The following is a 14,933-nucleotide window of genomic DNA, read 5'->3' on the forward strand; positions in this document are numbered from 1 at the left end:
GATTCTATGCAGAGAGAGCGAAACTGTGAAAGAGATGAACATGTTCTAACTGATTATAGAGACGGATTTTATTTCAGGAACCACAAGGTATTTGCAGATAATCCAGATGCTCTAAGGTTACACCTATATGAGGATGAATTTGAGGTGTGTAATCCGCTGGGTTCTAAACGCAACAAGCACAAACTTTGTGCATTCTACTACACTGTTGGAAACGTAGGTTCAAAGTACTGCTCACAGTTAAAACATATCCATCTAGCTTTGCTTGTCCGTTACGTTCACGTAAAAATTTTTGGTTTAGATGTAATTTTGAAGCCATTACTTGATGACCTTAAGAAACTGTCATCAGAGGGACTTAATATCATTGTTAATGGCATGGAGAAGCATGTTTTTGGAGCTGTAGCTGCAATATTGGGAGACAATCTGTCATCTCACATGATAGGTGGATTTGCCTTGTCTTTTGGTGCTGGTCGAATCTGTAGATACTGCATGGCTACTCACTCTGAGATGAAAAAGAACTTCAGTGAATCTGATTTTGTTTTAAGAAATGTTGATGTACACAGATGCCATTTAGAATGTGTAAAACAAAATCCAGAAAACAAAGAAATGTATGGAGTTCGTGGTGGATGTGTATTTGACCTGTTAGATTACTTTGACGTCACAACATCTCTTCCTCCAGATGTCATGCATGATTTCTTGGAGGGTGTAGCACCGTTGGTATTGAGGCTTGTTGTATGTAAAGCTCATCAAGAAAAACATATAACCATACAAGAACTAAATGATGAACTAAGAAAGATGTCCATTGGACAAAATGATAAGACAAATAAGCATGTGGCTTTCTCAGAAAATATTTTACATGGATCCAGTGTTGTTGGATCTGCTTCACAGAAGTGGTGTTTATTCCGCCTACTTCCTTTCTTGATGGCACACAGGGTACCTGAAGGCTGCAGTTACTGGCGGATCTATTTATTATGTCGTGAAATTGCCGACATTGTAATGGCACCGCTTGTAAAAAAAGAGTCCCTTCTTCTTCTTGACCAATTAGTTTCTGAGTTTTTGTGTGGCATGGAAAAAGAGTTTGGAAATGTGATAACTCCAAAATGTCATTACTTGATCCATTATTCTCGTCTAATGTTGTCCTACGGTCCTTTACGGTCTTTGTGGTGCATGAGATTTGAAGGGAAACATCAGTATTTCAAACGGGTAGCTAGTTCCTCAAGGAACTTTGTCAATGTTACATCAACTTTAAGCAGCCGCCATCAGTTTAGACAGTGTTGGGAATTTTCCTCAACTAATATGTTTGGGGAGTATGAGAGGGTTATGGGACGCAGTGTTAACACACTGTTACAGTCTCTTCCGTCAGCTCTTAGGCATTCCATAACTGTTAGTGAGCGGTACAAACATGTCGATTTTCAGGACAGTACACTCAACCGAGTAACAGAAGTTGTGATTAACAGTGTTAAATACTGTGTGGGAGATGTCTTTGTTGTGGGTCATTTACACTGTGAAAAAATACCTTTGTTTTTTCAGGTCAAATATATTCTAAACATACACACAGATTGGGCGTTATGTGGAAAACTGTTAACTCCTCTTTCTTTCTGTCATCACTATTACGCCTACTTGGTGAAATATGAACAGGACTGGACTGTCCTTGACCCTTTTGAGGTGATGGATTTTCATGCTTTGGATACATACTGTGTCGATGATAAACTGTTTGTTAGTATGCGGCATTTATGTTAAGCTGTGTTGGGAGGGTTGTAGAGCATTGTGGATGAGCTCAAAGCTTGTGTTTTTTAATCCAGAACACATCAAGTGTCATGTAGTTTATCCGTTAAGTGACTCTCTTTACTTTGTGGTGTTTTGCTTGGTCTTTGATAATAAACGTATGTTTTTCTGCACTATATTGCTGTTCTTATTAGTGATGTTCATGAAATTGAAAGAAGGAAAAGATAAATGGTTCCATTGTATTTATTCCATCTATTCTCAGATATCGCTGTTCATTTTGTTTTTGGAGTGGCAGTATGAAGTTGTCAGTTGGTCAATGAAATGCTTAAAAAATGTATTAAATTTTTTTTATTATTGTTTTTTTTTATATATATATCAGACATGACATCCTAAACATTGTGGCATTTTATTTTGGGATGTTACATTGTATGGTTGTGAGTTGAATTATTATTGAATCTGTGAATTAAACCGTTTTCCATAAAATAAATGTCTAAAATTCAGTTAGTTGTTGTTTGCCTTTATTTTCTTTCACTCCTTAAGGAATAAAAAGGAACTTTTTTGCCACCTAAAGGTACAAAATGGCTTTGTCACTGGGGCGGTACCTTAATGGGACAAAATTGTACCTTTTTCCAGAGGTACTTTATTGTACCTTTGTCTAAGGTACATTATTGATCCTCAAAGGTACAGTATTGGCCCTTAGAAGGTACAAACAAGTAAGGTACAAATTTGCTCCTCTGACTTAAGGTACAATATTGTACCTTTGAGGGTACCACCCCAGTGACAAGCTTTTGTTCCTTAAAGGTACCGTTTTGTACTTTTTTTCTGAGAGTGTAGTGTTAGCCATTATAATTCGATATCATATTCTGTCAGGAAGATTACCATAGCTAGTGTAAAGTATCAGTTTGCCACGGTGAATATGAGAGTTCCTCTGGGTCCTTGTTTACTATGTCCTGTTGAGGCTTTCTTTGGACAAAATAATTGGAAAATGCTGTACATAGAGAACTCTGGCATCTGCCAGGAAGGGAGCATTAATTCATATGATACATTGATAATGCTATTATTCTTTATCGCATAACATCAGCTTTGATTCTCAGCACACATAAATAACCAGTCCTGCTGCATTTGCTTTTACCTTAGAGATGATGATTAATCAAATATAATTTAAATTGGACTTATTGCTTTTATCACTTCGACTAAGCACAAATAATATTCTATACTCAGTTCAGAAAAATATTTAGATTTCATGCAAATACATAATCAGCAGGCATTCATTTAGTCAAACTGATAACAAGAACAGTGTCAGAGGCTCTGTGCAGAGCTGAGCATCATGGAGCTTTAGATAAACTGATGGGCAAAGCTGTTGAAAACTGGATCCATTTGAAAGGCTTCAGACCCGATAAAGCCAGTCAGTATGAGTCACCTAATCTGTCTCCCTAATATTGGTGGCTTTTGAAATCGCCTGCTAAAAAGTGCTCATCTCTTTTCTCATTAAAGCAGACCAAATTGGATAGAGAGTGTAATTTATCTCTCCCTTTCACACTTGTAACTTCTCAGTTTACATGCGTTCTGTATATCTACCTAGAGAACATTCTAAGCGGATTTGTGATTTTAAACATACACCAATAAAACATAAATTAATGCATTGTTTCCTCCTAAAGTATTCATGATGACATGACATCATGTGTGTCTCACAGTCCATAAGGTCACTTTAAAGTAGCAAAACATTTGGGCAACTATTCATCTCTTTTGGTCACTTGAAATTTTCCTTGCAGTCACCTATTTATGACCATCCACAAGGGAAAACAATGGTGGTGAATGGCAAAACACCTGAATAACAAGATATAAAAAAACATCTCAAGAAAAAATATTCAGGTCTGAAGTTCGCCCAAGATTGCCAAATGTGGATATATATATATATATATATATATATATATATATATATATATATATATATATACATATATATATATACATATATATATACAATCCTTATCCATACACCAGCGAGTCTGATGGGTTTAAAGAGTACATCAACTACTAACAGATTACCCATTTGCATCTTTGTAACCATCTCTAAAATTACAAGCATTTTTGTGTTGTTTCTTGTCTGATTTGGTCAAGTTTTGGTCACAAAAGATCTGCGATTTATCTTTTTTTTTCTGTAAGAGCTGTTTTTAGAGCAGCCCAAATGATGGTCAGATACACAGAAGGCAAGCGAGCACACTTTCATTAAGGGTATAGTTTAAACTACTGTTGTCATGCATTTAAAACTGTCTATTTGAGGCTTTAAAATAATATTATATGAACATTTTAAAATAATGTATTTTCCACATTAACTTGCTTTGGACAAATTGTGAATAAAGCCTCTGCTTCATAATCTTAACCTTGTGAGACCCTGCATCCACATGCATGGACATTATGTTTTGGCTCTGCTATAGGCTATGCTTATTTTTTATTTAAAATCAGCTGATCTCAGTTCAGGAGAATCTAGGCTGTCATTAAAGGGTTAAACTTTCAGCACACCAAGTCTTGTCACAAATCACAGCCAAGTTTGTCTTTCTGAGAAACCGGCTTAAGTTTTCATATTAAAACGTGTTTGAGTCAAAAGAGTAGAGTCTCTAGTTTCATCCAAGATGCCTTGTTAAAACTTGCATTGATTTATTGCAAAATGGCACGCTGTTAAACAACATCCACTTATGTGGACAATAGGACTTAGGACCTAATTTCAAACTGTTCTGAGACCAGTGAAGACAGACAGCAAACTAGAGGTTAAGTCATTCACTAATTAGGGAGAAAAGGAGCATCCTATAACTTTCCTATGCAGCCTAGTGCATTCACTACTAACACATTTATTTACATTTATGCATTTGGCAGACGCTTTTATCTAAAGCAACTTACAGTGCAATTATTACAGGGACAATCCCCCCAGAACAACCTGGAGTTAAGTGCCTTGCTCAAGGACACAATGGTGGTGGCTGTGGGGTTAGAACCTATGACCTTCTGATTAACAGCCCTGTGCTTTAGCCACTACGCCACCACCACTCACGAAACCTGGGACACTCAACATTTTTGACAAACATGGGACAATGATAATCAGTACATAGATTCAGAATTTTATAATGCTACATTTTATTTTAACATGGTTGGCAGTGATTTGATGATGCTGTATTTTACTTTTAATCAGAATTATTTATTCAGTTTTATAGAAAATCAGCTGAAATGTCTATAACGTCTCAAAAACATGAATGACTCCTGGACACAAATTAATGACAAAAATCTGACTTTCTATAGCCTGAAAGTTCGCAACTTTGTTCACAACATATGTGGACATAATTTTTTTTAGGAAAACGTCTCGGGTTACATGTGTAACCCTTGTTCCCTGAAAAAAGTGGAACGAGATGCTGCGCTTTGCTAATGCTTTTGGGAACAATCCTGCATTGTGACCAGCTGTGAATATGTGTGTAACACGTCAATGAACATTGACCGGAATTTATAGCCTCAGCTGGTGAGATCATTAGATGCACCTGTGGCCAGGCTATAAATAGACCTGTCACCAGCGTGTCATCAGATATCTTTTTCTGAAGAGCAGTCCTGGGACGTCCCAGTGCGGCAAAGAAGCGCACCATCTCGTTCCGCTTTTTTCAGGGAACAAGGGTTACACATGTAACCCGAGATGTTCCCTTTACAAAAATCTTCACTATGATCCTGCGCTTTGCTAAGCGCTTTTGGGATCCTCACTGGGGCTGTCTGGACCCCTACGGTTGTGATGTGTGCTCACAAGAACGTGAGAGGACTCAGACATGAGCTTGAGATGTCGACTCAAGGACGTAAGAGCCCGGAGTAGCATAAACATCTAAACCATAAAATTTGACGAATGTGTGCAGAGAGGACCAGCCTGCCGCAACACAAACTTGTTCAGACGTGAGCTTGAGATTTCGACTCAAGGACGTAAGAGTCTGGAGTAGCAAAAACATCTAACCCATAAAGTTTGATGAAAGTGTGCGGAGAGGACCAGCCTGCTGCATCACAAACTTGTTCAGGCATGAGCCTGCCATAAAAACTGATGAATGTGCACAGAGATGACCAGCCTGCTGCGTCACAAACTTGTTCAGGCATGAGCTTGAGATGTCGACTCATTTACATTTCCATTTTCATTTATGCATTTGGCAGACGCTTTTATCCAAAGCAACTTACAGTGCACTTATACTTACAGGGACAATCCCCCCAGAGCAACCTGGATTTAAGTGCCTTGCTCAAGGGCCCAACAGTGGCATCTTGGTGGTCCTGGGGCTTGAACCCCCGACCTACTGGTCAGTAACCCTGAGCCTCAACCACTGAGCCACCACTGCCCCATTCACTAATTAGGGAGAAAAGGAGCATCCTATAACTTTCCTATGCAGCCTAGTACATTCACTACTAACACAAAGACTCAAGGACGTAAGAGACCGGAGTAGCATGAACATCGCAAACCTGCTGCAGCGGGACCCCTCTAGCCAAGGCTTTAGAGGAGGCGACCCCTCTGGTGGAGTGAGCCCTGACACCTACTGGCGAAGCTTGACCGCGCACCTCATAGGCCAGGGCAATAGGCCTTTATCACAGTGCTCGTGTCGTCACTTCCAATGGCGGATAGTAGCGTAAAGCGACTTCCGGTTTAGTCTGTAGCAATGGCGGCAAGCACAGCGAGGAATTGTTGTTGCATTCCTAAATGTTCTAATAGTTCAACTAAACAGCCGTATCTCAGTTTCCATTCTTTTCCAACCGATGAAAAAGCGATGAAAAAAAAATGTGGATTCATGCTATTCGGCGGGATGAAGGCAAAAGTTTTGCAGTTTTAAAAGGGAGTACGTACGTGTGCGTGAAACACTTCACAGAGTCTGACTACTCGTCAACAGCCGATCGTAAACGCTTGAAACGTGTATACATGTATACATATATACACACTAACTCTTAAGAGTGCTGATGTGCTTAAACTAGTGCTGATGTTGATAAATTCCATTTTTGGGTAAACTACTCTTAAAGATTCTTCAAATGTCTATTTTGGTTGAGCAACTTTTTGTCTTAATTTTTTTATAGTGCCTATTCATAACTAAGTTCACTGTAAATTGTCAGTGAATAAATGAGAAATTGTAACTTAACTTTTTAATTGTCACAATGCAGTCAATACTTGTACATATCAATGCAGTCAATGCTTGTACATATATGTATAAAAGTGGTGCAATAAAAAAAAATCCAATTTTTAAGTTTGCAACTTTTAGGCTCATTTACAAAAAAAATGTTGCAACATTAAATGCAAGTTTTCACAATTCAATATTTTTGTACAAATTAAACTAAACTTAAAGTTATGAAATGACAGACATTTGATTGGTGGCAACTTAAATCATGTTTCTTTTCTGTATATACATTTTATACAACAACATCATTTACATCAAGTGGGCCTTGGTAATTAGCCATTAAACAGCAGTTCGCCCATATTTTGTTCACTGTGCCTGTCAGTGTGAGAGGAATGGTAGAGTCCCAGATGTGGTTTTCTTTAATTCGTCGAATTACTCTTTCCACCACAATCCTTAGATGGGCTATTGATTGTGTACGTTTTGTCTCCTCTTTTGTAAATTGTGCTGCTCGTTTGAATGGAGGGATAACAAGTCTGGCTCCCACATTTTCAAGCAGTGGCTCTATGGTAAAGCCTTTATCTGCCATACAACAGTCTCCAGGCTCGAGCAGTTCCAAAAGTCCAGACTGTTTTGTTATCTCCCTGTCTGAGATGGATCCAGTGAACAGCTGTGACACAAAGGTTGTGGCCCCACATGGAGCAACACCAACCAAGCCTTTGAAGGTAGGGTAGTTTTTGTAATGTGAAAACATCTCTGACTGTAGTGTAAGTGCTGTGGGGTTTTCACATCTGATCTCAGTACAGTCCAAAATAACACGGACATCTGGGCAGTACTCCTTAAATTTTGCTGGCATGGTTGCTCTGACTTGCTCTTTGGTCATCCAAATAGGCAAAAACCCCAAAACAAGGTACAGAAAATTTGCCCATGTTATGATTACTCGACTGACCGTTGTCGTACTCACATTAAATATATCTGCCAGGACCTTCTCTCGTAGACCTGCAGACACGCAACAGCAATAAAGAAAAAACTCATCAATAAGCTGAAGCTTTCTGTTAGGGCTTGGTCCTGGAACCGTCTCTAGACCATGTCTCTGTGCCTTAGACCAATACACAAGGTTCAATGCTGATGGTTCTATTGATGCCCTGAAAATCTTCTCTGAGGGAAAGCGCGTGTAAAATCTGAAGTCGAAATCCGAGAGACAAAGTCTATTTATTTGAATGCGGGAGAGAGACAAAGCTTGCACTTTATCCTCCAGCTCTCTAATTCTCTCTGCTGCAGCATCCAAAAGACCTGGACACGGAGGTGTTGAGTAGTCATGGTCTGTGGGTGGGACGGGTCCATAATAGACTACAGGCTGTTCATCACTGATCTCTGATTCACTGCAATGTTGGCGCTTTAACGTTACCTTATCTAGCACATCGGATCGTTTTGGGCGAACACTCCCCCAGTTGTTCCATTCGAACCTGGACGGTATAACTCCACGTTTCAAGCATTTATGATCGGCTGTTGATGAGTAGTCAGACTCTGTGAAGTGTTTCCCGCACACGTACGTACTCCCTTTTAAAACTGCAAAACTTTTGCCTTCATCCCGCCGAATAGCATGAATCCACATTTTCTTCGCTTTTTCATCGGTTGGAAAAGAATGGAAACTGAGATATGGCTGTTTAGTTGAACTATTAGAACATTTAGGAACGCAACAACAATTCCTCGCTGTGCTCACCGCCATTGCTACAGACTAAACCGGAAGTCGCTTTACACTACTATCCGCCATTGGAAGTGACGACACGAGCACTGTGATAAAGGCCTATAGCATCCCTCACCCAATGTGACATAGTCTGCTTGGTAGCCCCCCTGTTGCGGCCCGCATAGCAGACAAATAATTGGCCTGACTTACGCCACTGGCTAGTGCGGTGGACATAAGTCTGAAGGGCACGGACTGGGCAGAGTCCGTGAAGTCTTTCCTGCTCTGGCGATAAAAACATCGGGGAGCAGAAGGCTTCCAGATTGACAGGATGTAGTGTCGAAAAAAGGCACCTTAGGAAGGTAGTCAGGATGAGGATGCAGAATAGCTTTGGCCATACCTGGGGCAAATTCTAAAAAGGCCGGCAAAACAGACAGAGCCTGTAGATCCCCAATCCTCTTAAGAGAGGTAATCGCCATAAGAAAGACCATCTTGAGAGTCAGAAGTCTGTCAGACGCTGCCTCTAGAGGTTAAAATGGGGTCTCAACCAGACCCTCCAGGACTATTGCTAAGTCCCATGAAGTAGTTCTGGTCCTAACAGGAGGCCTCAGTCGCATGGCTCCACAAATGAAGCAAGCGAGTAGAGGATGCCTCCCCAAAGGCACCCAGTCCATCAAGGCGTGGCAAGCTGAAATGGCGGCCACATAAACCCTGAGAGTAGCGGGGCATATGCCTGCTGACAGTTTTTCCTGCAGAAAGTCCAGAACTAAAACAATTTGGCAGTTAACTGGATCTGCACCATGTGAACTGCACCACTTCCTTAGTGCCCTAGCACTAAGAATGGTCTCGATTACCTCAGGTGACAGCCCTGTGTCCCTCAGTTGGTACCCTTCAGGGGCCAAACATGAAGTTTCCACAATTCGGGCCGTGGATGAAATATCGTCCCCTGCGCCTGAGACAGAAGGTCCCTCCTGTCCGGAATCGCCCAAGGCGAGCCGTCGAGGAGAGATATTAGCTCCGAGAACCATACCCTGTTCGGCCAGCGTGGCGCTATCAGTAAGAGGCAAGACCCTTGCTGGCGAACTCTTGCCAAGACTCCTGGGAGCAGAGAAACCAGGGAAAATGCATACAGAAGCATCCAGGGCCACGTATGCGCCATCACGTCCAGACCCAGGGGGGCTGGGTGACTCAGGGAGAAGTAGAGGAGACATTGCGCTTTTCATAGAGGTGAAGAGGTCATCTTCTACCCTGTAAAATTTCACCCAGATTTGTTCCACTACCTAGGGGTGTAGTTTCCACTCACCCTTCGGTGTTTTCTGTCTGGACAGTAAATCTGCTCCCGCATATGGTATCCAGGGATATAAACTGCCCTGAGTGACAGGGGCTTGCCCTGGGCCCCAAGGAGAATCCGACGTGCCAGAAATTTAGCTGACGTGAACGTGGACCTCCTTGATGGTTTATGTAAGAGACTGCTGCTGTATTGCCCACCCGCACCAAGACAAGGTAGCCTCTGGAGGAAGTATTTCAGGGCCAGAAATACCGCCATCAACTCGAGATAGTTACTGTGACAACCGAGCTGACAACCCTCCCATTCCCCTTGAGCTGGACGACCACTTAAGACCGCTACCCAGCCCATCAGGGAGGCGTCTGTCGTTAGCAGCCTGTGGCGACGAGACACACCTAGAGTGGGACCCAATGTAAGAAACCGGGGTCTGAACCACATAGCAATGGAACGAAGCACATGGTGCGTAACCCTTATTACCCCTAGGGGACTGGCCCTTGGAAGAAATCCCCTGGCATTTAGCCACAGCTGAAACGGTCTCATATGGAGCAGGCCCAAAGGGATCACCGTGGACACAGACGCCATGAGACCTAGTATTTGTTGATACTAGTGAACAGTTCAACCTTGACCTAGCCTGAGTTTGCTCAGGGTGTTCTGAATGGATGTGATACGAGCGGGAGACAACTGTGTCCGCATCATGATCGAATTCCATATAACCCCCAGATAGGTGATTCCCCGGGTGGGAGAGAGAACGCTCTTTGACGTTGAGTCTCAGACCCGGAGAAACCAGATGAGCTAAGACAATATCCCTGTGCTGAACTGCCAGTTCTTGGAGCTGCACTAAGATCAGCCAGTCGTCTATGTAATTCAGAATGCGGATGCCCCGGAGTCGCGAAGCAGCCAGTGCTGCATGTGCGGGGTGATAGGGCTAGGCTGAATGGAAGAATCCGATACTGGAAGGCTTTGTCCCCGAAAACGAACCTCAGGAACTTCCTGTGCTGTGGCAGAATTCCAATATGGAACTATGCGTACATGAGATCGATTGTGATCAGCCGATCGTAATGTTTCTGAGACACAGCCGTCTTGACAGTTAGCATCTTGAACTTGAACACCTTGACCGAGTGGTTCAAGCCTCAAAGATCTAAAATCGGACGCAACCCCCCCGCCCTTCTTGGGGACCATGAAGTATCTGCTGTAATGGCACATGCTGTCTGCTTGGTCGCATGGAGAGATAAATCTGTGGACCGACGAAGTTCAGAAAAGGCTTCTTCGTCGAGCGTTGCACCCGCACTCAGGTCTTTCAGTAGGTCAGCCTGGTACGCCTGTAAAACGGCCATGGTGTGCAGTGCAGCACCAGCCTGACCTGCCGCTTGATAAGCCCTCCCCACTAGCATGGAGGTAGTCCTGCATGGCTTAGTGGGGAGAGCTGGTTTCTCTAGGGATGATGCCGAACCCGATGAGAGATAGCCCACAAGCGTCTCTTTGACCGGCAGCATCATTGAATACCCCCATGTCTCAGCACCAACGATAGTCGAGTATAAAGGCGTCAAGGGTACGTGAACATGGAAAGTATATGGGTTCCTCCATGAGTGAGAAAGCTCATCATGGAGGTTCAGCACCCCCCTTGTGAAATGAAGAGGCGCCGAGGCGCGCTTCAGCTTATGAGAAGGATTAGCTGGATCTGGGGAGAGAGCGAGCGATAGGGAAGGACCCGTCTCTCACTCCTCAGCCAGATATATGCGAGAGCCCCACGATGAAAGAGTGGGCGCTGACTCCTTGAAGTAAGCAAGGCGAGCGCAAAGCACTTTGCCCGAAAGCAGGACGCAATGTGCGCACTCGCCCTGCCCCAACGCGAGAGCAGCATGCTCTTCCCCCAAACAAACGAAACAAAATTGATGCATGTCCCTGACAGTCATAGAACGTTGACAGGGAAACACGCATCGTTTGCTTTGCTTCTCTGACATTTTTCCACCTTTTTCTTTTCTATTTTATATATATATATATATATATATATATATATATATATATATATATATATATATATAGAAAGAGGGAAAGGAGAAAATTTTCACTGTTCCCTGCCTAAAAAAATCAAAATCCTAGCTGAGGAAAGAAAGTTTCTGACAGGCTTGTGAGACACACAGCACAGTATGCTCTGTGAAAACGGATCTGACGACACACTAGTGATGCGTCTATTTATAGCCTGGCCACAGGAGCATCTAATGATCTCACCAACTGAGGCTATAAATTCTGGTCAATGTTCATTGACGTGTTACACACATATTCACAGCTGGTCGAAATCCTCAGATCAATACGCAAACTGCAGTGGGTCTAGTGAGGGGGGCAGCTGGGTCTTAATCTGCCTCATGACGAGCCTCTCGAAGCACTTCATGATGATGGGTGTAAGTGCGACGGGACGGTAGTCATTGAGGCAGGACACTGAAGACTTCTTTGGCATGGGGATGATGGTGGTGGCCTTGAAGCACGTTGGAACGACGGCACTGCTCAGACAGATGTTGAAGATGTCGGTAAGAACATCTGCTAGCTGGTCTGCACATCCTCTGAGCACTCTGCCAGGAATGTTGTCTGGTCCAGCAGCCTTCCGTGGGTTGACTCTACGTAGAGTTTTCCTCACATCTGCCGTGGTAAGACAGAGCACCTGGTCGTTGGGAGGAGGGGTGGACTTCCTCGCCATCATGTTGTTCTGCACTTCAAACCGAGCGTAGAAGTCGTTCAGCACATCTGGAAGGGAGGCATCTTTGTCACAGGCAACTGATGTTGTCCTGTAGTTGGTGATGGCCTGGATGCCCTGCCACATGTGCCGCGTGTCACCGCTGTCCTGGAAGTGACTGTGGATTCTCTGGGCGTGTGCGCGCTTTGCCTCTCTGATTGCCCGTGACAGTTTGGCCCTAGCTGTTCTTAGGGCTGCCTTATCGCCTGCTCTGAAGGCGGAGTCTCGGGACCTCAGCAGCGTGCGCACCTCCGCAGTCATCCACGGCTTCTGGTTGGAGCGTGTGGTGATGGTCTTGGAGAAAGTGACATCATCAATGCACGTTGAACGGTTGCGTATCGTTCAAACCATTCAACGGACGATGCCATCACCACAACCCTCCATCTGGCCCTCACCCACCTAGACAATAAGGACTCATATGTTCGAATGCTGTTCATAGATTTCAGCTCAGCATTCAACACAATCATTCCCCAGCACCTGATTGGAAAGCTGAACCTGCTGGGCCTGGACACCTCCCTCTGCAACTGGATCCTGGACTTCCTGACTGGGAGACCTCAGTCAGTCCGGATCGGGAACAGCATCTCCACCACCACCACACTGAGCACTGGGGCCCCCCAGGGCTGTGTGCTCAGTCCACTGCTGTTCACTCTTCTGACTCACGACTGTGCAGCAATGCACAGCTCGAATCACATCATCAAGTTCGCCGATGACACGACCGTGGTGGGTCTCATCAGCAAGAACGACGAGTCAGCATACAGAGAGGAGGTGCAGCGGCTGACAAACTGGTGTAGAGCCAACAACCTGTCCCTGAATGTCAACAAAACAAGAGATGGTTGTTGACTTTAGGAGAGCACAAGGTGAACACACTCTGCTGAACATCGACGGCTCCTCTGTGGAGATTGTCAAAAGCACCAAATTCCTTGGTGTTCACTTGGCGGAGAACCTCACCTGGTCCCTCAACACCAGCTCTATCACCAAGAAAGCCCAGCAACGGATACTTTCTTCGAAGGCTGAGGAAAGCACATCTCCCAACCCCCATCCTCACTACATTCTATAGAGGGACTATTGAGAGCATCCTGAGCAGCTGCATCACTGCCTGGTTTGGGACTTGCACCGTTTCGGACCGCAAAGCCCTGCAGAGGATAGTGAGGACAGCTGAGAAGATCATTGGGGTCTCTCTTCCCTCCATCAAAGACATTTACAAAAAACACTGTATCCATAAAGCAACCAGCATTGTGGACTGACCCCACACACCCCTCACACAAACTCTTTACCCTCCTCCCGTCTGGCAAGAGGTACCGAAGCATTCGGGCCCTCACGGCCAGACTGTGTAACAGCTTCTTCCCCAAGCCATCAGACTCCTCAATACTCAGAGACTGGTTTGACACACACATGTCCTGAGTTGCACTTTAATTACTGTCACTTTATAACTGTCTGCTACCTCAATAACTGCTATGTGCATAGAACACTATCTCATAGTATGTTATGTTTAAATTTTTAGAAACTGTCATCTTTTTGCACTACTGAGTACTGGTCGGCGCTGCACTGTCTATTGTCCTGTTCATTGTCAGTAATTTGTTGTACTGTCCCGTACTTTTCGCACATGTTTGCACGTGCACTTTATATAGGTATATATAGGTTTTTTATATAGGTATTTTATTTTGTTGTGTTGTCTCATGTGGTCCTGTGTTGGTCCTTTGTTGTTTTTATGTAGCACCATGGTCCTGGAGGAACGTTGTCTCGTTTTACTGTGTACTGTACTAACTGTATATGGTTGAAACGACAATAAAAACCACTTGACTTGACTTGACTTGGTCACAATGCAGGATTGTTCCCAAAAGCGCTTAGCAAAGCGCAGCATCATAGTGAATCTTTTTGTAAAGTGAACTATTTATTATAATTTTTTGCTTGTTTATTAGGTGCTACAAGTTACAAATCAAAAAGGGAAAATGGAAAATGCACACAGCAGTCACATAGGGGCCTCAGGAGGTTAAGATGTGTTGTTTAATGGCTAACATTAATGTACACATTAAATACATGCTGCATAATGACATAGTGCTTTGTCATGTATTTCCAGTTTAACTATATTCAACTCCATTATGTTATACGTATACATTGACTCAGGTAATGCCGACCTACATGTCAAAGATGCTTGAGGGACAATTTAAAAATTTGAGGCTAAATATTTTCAGAATAAATGAGCAAACACCAACATAATTATCATATCATAGCAGTCATACTGAGCACTCCACAATTATGGTTAGCTGAGGAAACCCATGGCACCATATTCAGTTTCTTTGAAGCATACATAATTCATCCTCGTAATCCACCAAGAGCCACCGCATAATGAGTTAATATAAAAGCAGGAAATTCTCCTCAAACTGAGCACCACCCAGTCACCATAGC

General features: G+C 43.4%; 1 protein-coding gene across 2 annotated transcripts in view; it reads right to left on the reverse strand.

Moving 5' to 3' along the window:
- The window catches only part of LOC127646516 (cadherin-11-like), a 109,751-nt gene that overhangs the window by 11,979 nt on the left and 82,839 nt on the right, over positions 1–14,933 (reverse strand). The window lies entirely within an intron of this gene.

This window comes from Xyrauchen texanus, chromosome 1 (assembly GCF_025860055.1).
Source record: "Xyrauchen texanus isolate HMW12.3.18 chromosome 1, RBS_HiC_50CHRs, whole genome shotgun sequence".
In the NCBI taxonomy this organism is placed as follows: Eukaryota; Metazoa; Chordata; class Actinopteri; order Cypriniformes; family Catostomidae; genus Xyrauchen; species Xyrauchen texanus.